Raw genomic sequence first — 7,500 nt, 5'->3', positions numbered from 1 at the left:
TCGAAAAAATGACAGAGTCCCACTTTTCACAGCGTGCACCTGGTGATTGAAAACGTGCATCTGGTAACCCAAAAATGCGGTTCTCAATGCGCTTGCCGGTGTTACAGATATACATGTCCGATAATGATGCACCCTACTACGGACCTTTTTCAATGGGGGTCGGCCTGAATTATTTATGGAAGGTATGATTACTTTTTTTTTTCTCCGTGCAACTGGTGATTGAAAAACGTGCACCTGGTCACCCAAAACACGGTTCTCTATGCGGTTAGCGGTGTTCCCGAGATTCATGTCCGATAATGATGCACCCTACTACGGACCTTTTCAATGGGGGCCGGTCCGAATTATTTATGGAAGGTATGATTTTTTTTTCTCTCTCCGTGCAACTGGTGATTGAAAACGTGCATCTCTGGTAACCCAAAACACGGTTCTCTATGCGGTTAGCGGTGTTCCCGAGATTCATGTCCGATAATGATGCACCCTACTACGGACCTTTTCAATGGGGGCCGGTCCGAATTATTTATGGAAGGTATGATTTTTTTTTTTTTTTTCAACACTTTTCCCCTCTTTTTCTCTCTCTGCCGGGGCCGGCCCTGGGTGCTTTATGGACGGTTTAAAACATGACTATGGATGCAAATGCTCATTTTCCTCCGTGCACCTGGTGATTGAAAACGTGCATCTGGTAACCCAAAAATTATAAAAGGGTTTTAAATACTTTTACCCGTCATTCTATTGATATATAGCCCGCTAGGGGAGTGCCCCACTACGGCCCTCTCTCTGTCAGGGCCGTCCTTGGGTGCTTTTTTACACACTTTAAGAAATCACGATGGATGCAGATTGCTATTAATCCTCCGTGCAACTGGTGATTGAAACGTGCATCTGGTAACCCAAAATTTCAAATATGGTTCAAAATGAATTTAAAGGCACCCCTCTCATTGTTGCCCGCTATGGGAGCACCCCACTAAGGCCCTGTCTCGGTCGGGCCCGTCCTGAGTGCTTTATAGACACTTTAAGAAATCGCGATGGATGCAGATTGCTATTAATCCTCCGTGCAACTGGTGATTGAAAATGTGCAACTGGTGATTGAAAACGTGCACCTGGTCACCCAAAACACGGTTCTCTATGCGGTTAGCGGTGTTCCATCTATTCATGTCCGCTTATGGCGCACCCTACTACGGACCTTTAGCAATGGGGGGCCGGCCCGAATTATTTATGGAAGGTCTGATGATGATTTTTTTTTTTTTTTCACCATCTCTTTTCTCTCTCTGCCGGGGCCGGCCAAGAGTGCTTTATGGACGGTTTAAAACATGACTATGGATGCAAATGCTCATTTTCCTCCGTGCACCTGGTTGATTGAAAACGTGCATCTGGTAACCCAAAAATTATAAAAGGGTTTTAAATACTTTTACCCGTCATTCTATTGATATAGCCCGCTAGGGGAGTGCCCCACTACGGCCCTCTCTCTGTCAGGGCCGTCCTTGGGTGCTTTTTACACACTTTAAGAAATCACGATGGATGCAGATTGCTATTAATCCTCCGTGCCAACTGGTGATTGAAAACGTGCATCTGGTAACCCAAATTTCAAATATGGTTCAAAATGAATTTAAAGGCACCCCTCTCATTGTTGCCCGTATGGGAGCACCCCACTAAGCCCTGTCTCGGTCGGGCCCGTCCTGAGTGCTTTATAGACACTTTAAGAAATCGCGATGGATGCAGATTGCTATTAATCCTCCGTGCAACTGTGTGATTGAAAATGTGCAACTGGTGATTGAAAACGTGCACCTGGTCACCCAAAACACGGTTCTCTATGCGGTTAGCGGTGTTCCATCTATTCATGTCCGCTTATGGCGCACCCCTACTACGGACCTTTAGCAATGGGGGCCGGCCCGAATTATTTATGGAAGGTCTGATGATGATTTTTTTTTTTTTTTTCACCATCTCTTTCTCTCTCTGCCGGGGCCGGCCAAGAGTGCTTTATGGACGGTTTAAAAACATGACTATGGATGCAAATGCTCATTTTCCCTCCGTGCACCTGGTGATTGAAAACGTGCATCTGGTAACCCAAAAATTATAAAAGGGTTTTAAATACTTTTACCCGTCATTCTATTGATATAGCCCGCTAGGGGAGTGCCCCACTACGGCCCTCTCTCTGTCAGGGCCGTCCCTTGGGTGCTTTTACACACTTTAAGAAATCACGATGGATGCAGATTGCTATTAATCCTCCGTGCAACTGGTGATTGAAAAACGTGCATCTGGTAACCCAAAATTTCAAATATGGTTCAAAATGAATTTAAAGGCACCCCTCTCATTGTTGCCCGCTATGGGAGCACCCCACTAAGGCCCTGTCTCGGTCGGGCCCGTCCCTGAGTGCTTTATAGACACTTTAAGAAATCGCGATGGATGCAGATTGCTATTAATCCTCCGTGCAACTGGTGATTGAAAATGTGCAACTGGTGATTGAAAACGTGCACCTGGTCACCCAAAACACGGTTCTCTATGCGGTTAGCGGTGTTCCATCTATTCATGTCCGCTTATGGCGCACCCTACTACGGACCTTTAGCAATGGGGGCCGGCCCGAATTATTTATGGAAGGTCTTGATGATGATTTTTTTTTTTTTTTCACCATCTCTTTCTCTCTCTGCCGGGGCCGGCCAAGAGTGCTTTATGGACGGTTTAAAACATGACTATGGATGCAAATGCTCATTTTCCTCCGTGCACCTGGTGATTGAAAACGTGCATCTGGTAACCCAAAAATTATAAAAGGGTTTTAAATACTTTTACCCGTCATTCTATTGATATAGCCCGCTAGGGGAGTGCCCCACTACGGCCCTCTCTCTGTCAGGGCCGTCCTTGGGTGCTTTTTACACACTTTAAGAAATCACGATGATGCAGATTGCTATTAATCCTCCGTGCAACTGGTGATTGAAACGTGCATCTGGTAACCCAAAATTTCAAATATGGTTCAAAATGAATTTAAAGGCACCCCTCTCATTGTTGCCCGCTATGGGAGCACCCCACTAAGGCCCTGTCTCGGTCGGGCCCGTCCTGAGTGCTTTATAGACACTTTAAGAAATCGCGATGGATGCAGATTGCTATTAATCCTCCGTGCAACTGGTGATTGAAAATGTGCAACTGGTGATTGAAAACGTGCACCTGGTCACCCAAAACACGGTTCTCTATGCGGTTAGCGGTGTTCCATCTATTCATGTCCGCTTATGGCGCACCCTACTACGGACCTTTAGCAATGGGGGCCGGCCCGAATTATTTATGGAAGGTCTGATGATGATTTTTTTTTTTTTTTTCACCATCTCTTTCTCTCTCTGCCGGGGGCCGGCCAAGAGTGCTTTATGGACGGTTTAAAACATGACTATGGATGCAAATGCTCATTTTCCTCCGTGCACCTGGTGATTGAAAACGTGCATCTGGTAACCCAAAAATTATAAAAGGGTTTTAAATACTTTTACCCGTCATTCTATTGATATAGCCCGCTAGGGGAGTGCCCCACTACGGCCCTCTCTCTGTCAGGGCCGTCCTTGGGTGCTTTTTACACACTTTAAGAAATCACGATGGATGCAGATTGCTATTAATCCTCCGTGCAACTGGTGATTGAAAACGTGCATCTGGTAACCCAAAATTTCAAATATGGTTCAAAATGAATTTAAAGGCACCCCTCTCATTGTTGCCCGCTATGGGAGCACCCCACTAAGGCCCTGTCTCGGTCGGGCCCGTCCTGAGTGCTTTATAGACACTTTAAGAAATCGCGATGGATGCAGATTGCTATTAATCCTCCGTGCAACTGGTGATTGAAAATGTGCAAACTGGTGATTGAAAACGTGCACCTGGTCACCCAAAACACGGTTCTCTATGCGGTTAGCGGTGTTCCATCTATTCATGTCCGCTTATGGCGCACCCTACTACGGACCTTTAGCAATGGGGGCCGGCCCGAATTATTTATGGAAGGTCTGATGATGATTTTTTTTTTTTTTCACCATCTCTTTCTCTCTCTGCCGGGGCCGGCCAAGAGTGCTTTTATGGACGGTTTAAAACATGACTATGGATGCAAATGCTCATTTTCCTCCGTGCACCTGGTGATTGAAAACGTGCATCTGGTAACCCAAAAATTATAAAAGGGTTTTAAATACTTTTACCCGTCATTCTATTGATATAGCCCGCTAGGGGAGTGCCCCACTACGGCCCTCTCTCTGTCAGGGCCGTCCTTGGGTGCTTTTACACACTTTAAGAAATCACGATGGATGCAGATTGCTATTAATCCTCCGTGCAAACTGGTGATTGAAAACGTGCATCTGGTAACCCAAAATTTCAAATATGGTTCAAAATGAATTTAAAGGCACCCCTCTCATTGTTTGCCCGCTATGGGAGCACCCCACTAAGGCCCTGTCTCGGTCGGGCCCGTCCTGAGTGCTTTATAGACACTTTAAGAAATCGCGATGGATGCAGATTGCTATTAATCCTCCGTGCAACTGGTGATTGAAAATGTGCAACTGGTGATTGAAAACGTGCACCTGGTCACCCAAACACGGTTCTCTATGCGGTTAGCGGTGTTCCATCTATTCATGTCCGCTTATGGCGCACCCTACTACGGACCTTTAGCAATGGGGGCCGGCCCGAATTATTTATGGAAGGTCTGATGATGATTTTTTTTTTTTTTTCACCATCTCTTTCTCTCTCTGCCGGGGCCGGCCAAGAGTGCTTTATGGACGGTTTTAAAACATGACTATGGATGCAAATGCTCATTTTCCTCCGTGCACCTGGTGATTGAAAACGTGCATCTGGTAACCCAAAAATTATAAAGGGTTTTAAATACTTTTACCCGTCATTCTATTGATATAGCCCGCTAGGGGAGTGCCCCACTACGGCCCTCTCTCTGTCAGGGCCGTCCTTGGGTGCTTTTTACACACTTTAAGAAATCACGATGGATGCAGATTGCTATTAATCCTCCGTGCAACTGGTGATTGAAAACGTGCATCTGGTAACCCAAAATTTCAAATATGGTTCAAAATGAATTAAAGGCACCCCCTCTCATTGTTGCCCGCTATGGGAGCACCCCACTAAGGCCCTGTCTCGGTCGGGCCCGTCCTGAGTGCTTTATAGACACTTTAAGAAATCGCGATGGATGCAGATTGCTATTAATCCTCCGTGCAACTGGTGATTGAAAATGTGCAACTGGTGATTGAAAACGTGCACCTGGTCACCCAAAACACGGTTCTCTATGCGGTTAGCGGTGTTCCATCTATTCATGTCCGCTTATGGCGCACCCTACTACGGACCTTTAGCAATGGGGGCCGGCCCGAATTATTTATGGAAGGTCTGATGATGATTTTTTTTTTTTTTTTCACCATCTCTTTCTCTCTCTGCCGGGGCCGGCCAAGAGTGCTTTATGGACGGTTTAAAACATGACTATGGATGCAAATGCTCATTTTCCTCCGTGCACCTGGTGATTGAAAACGTGCATCTGGTAACCCAAAAATTATAAAAGGGTTTTAAATACTTTTACCCGTCAATTCTATTGATATAGCCCGCTAGGGGAGTGCCCCACTACGGCCCTCTCTCTGTCAGGGCCGTCCTTGGGTGCTTTTTACACACTTTTAAGAAATCACGATGGATGCAGATTGTATTAATCCTCCGTGTGCAACTGGTGATTGAAAACGTGCAATCTGGTAACCCAAAATTTCAAATATGTTCAAAATGAATTTAAAGGCACCCCTCTCATTGTGTGCCCGCTATGGGAGCACCCCACTAAGGCCCTGTCTCGGTCGGGCCCGTCCTGAGTGCTTTATAGACACTTTAAGAAATCGCGATGGATGCAGATTGCTATTAATCCTCCGTGCAACTGGTGATTGAAAATGTGCAACTGGTGATTGAAACGTGCACCTGGTCACCCAAAACACGGTTCTCTATGCGGTTAGCGGGTGTTCCATCTATTCATGTCCGCTTATGGCGCACCCTACTACGGACCTTAGCAATGGGGGCCGGCCCGAATTATTTATGGAAGGTCTGATGATGATTTTTTTTTTTTTTTCACCACTCTTTCTCTCTCTGCCGGGGGCCGGGCCAGGAGTGCTTTATGGACGGTTTAAAACATGACTATGGTGCAAATGCTCATTTCCTCCTGTGCACCTGGTGATTGAAACGTGCATCTGGTAACCCAAAAATTATAAAAGGGTTTTAAATACTTTTACCCGTCATTCTATGATATAGCCGCTAGGGGCAGGTGCCCCCACTACGGCCCCTCTCTCTGTCAGGGCCGTCCTTGGGTGCTTTTTACACACTTTAAGAAATCACGATGGATGCAGATTGCTATTAATCCTCCGTGCAAACTGGTGATTGAAAACGTGCTCTGTAACCCAAAATTTCAAATATGGTTCAAAATGAATTAAAGGCACCCTCTCATTGTTGCCCGCTATGGGAGCACCCCACTAAGGCCCTGTCTCGGTCGGGCCCGTCCTGAGTGCTTTATAGACACTTTAAGAAATCGCGATGGATGCAGATTGCTATTAATCCTCCGTGCAACTGGTGATTGAAAATGCGCAACTGGTGATTGAAAACGTGCACCTGGTCACCCAAAACACGGTCTCTATGCGGTTAGCGGTGTTCCATCTATTCATGTCCGCTTATGGCGCCACCCTACTACGGACCTTTAGCAATGGGGGCCGGCCCGAATTATTTATGGAAGGTCTGATGATGATTCTTTTTTTTTTTTCAACCATCTCTTTCTCTCTCTGCCGGGCCGGCCAAGAGTGCTTTATGGACGGTTTAAAATCAATGACTATGGATGCAACATGCTCATTTTCCTCCGTGCACCTGGTGATTGAAAACGTGCATCTGGTAACCCAAAAATTATAAAAGGGTTTTAAATACTTTTACCGTCATTCTATTGATATAGGCCCGCTAGGGGACGTGCCCCACTACGGCACCTCTCTCTGTCAGGGCCGTCCTGGTTGCTTTTACACACTTTAAGAAATCACGATGGATGCAGATTGCTATTAATCCTCTCGTGCACATGGTGATGAAAACGTGCATCTGGTAACCCAAAAATATAAAACGGTTTTAAATACTTTTACCGGTCATTCTATGATATAGCCGCTATGGGAGCACCCACTACAGGCCCTGCTCTCGGTCCGGGGCCTTCCTTCAGTTGCTTTATATACAGTTTCATATATTACGATGGATGCTAGATTGTGATTGTTTTCCAAAAGACCCGTTGTGCATCTGGTAACCCAAAAATTATAAAACTGTTTTAAATCATTTACGGTCATTCTATTGATATAGCCCGCTAGGGGAGTACCCTACTACGGCCCTCTCTCGGTCAGGCCCCGTCCTTAGGGCTTTATATACAGTTAAGATATTACGATGGATGCAGATTGTGATTGTTTTCCAAAAGACCCGTGTGCATCTGGTAACCCAAAATTAAAATATGGGTTCAAACCCGGGTAACACCACTCTATTTACGGACATGAAGTAGAGCTTACCCCTGGAGCTATT

This window comes from Oncorhynchus mykiss, unplaced genomic scaffold, assembly GCF_013265735.2.
Source record: "Oncorhynchus mykiss isolate Arlee unplaced genomic scaffold, USDA_OmykA_1.1 un_scaffold_569, whole genome shotgun sequence".
Taxonomy (NCBI): domain Eukaryota; kingdom Metazoa; phylum Chordata; class Actinopteri; order Salmoniformes; family Salmonidae; genus Oncorhynchus; species Oncorhynchus mykiss.
Note: the sequence above shows the minus strand (reverse complement) of the source record.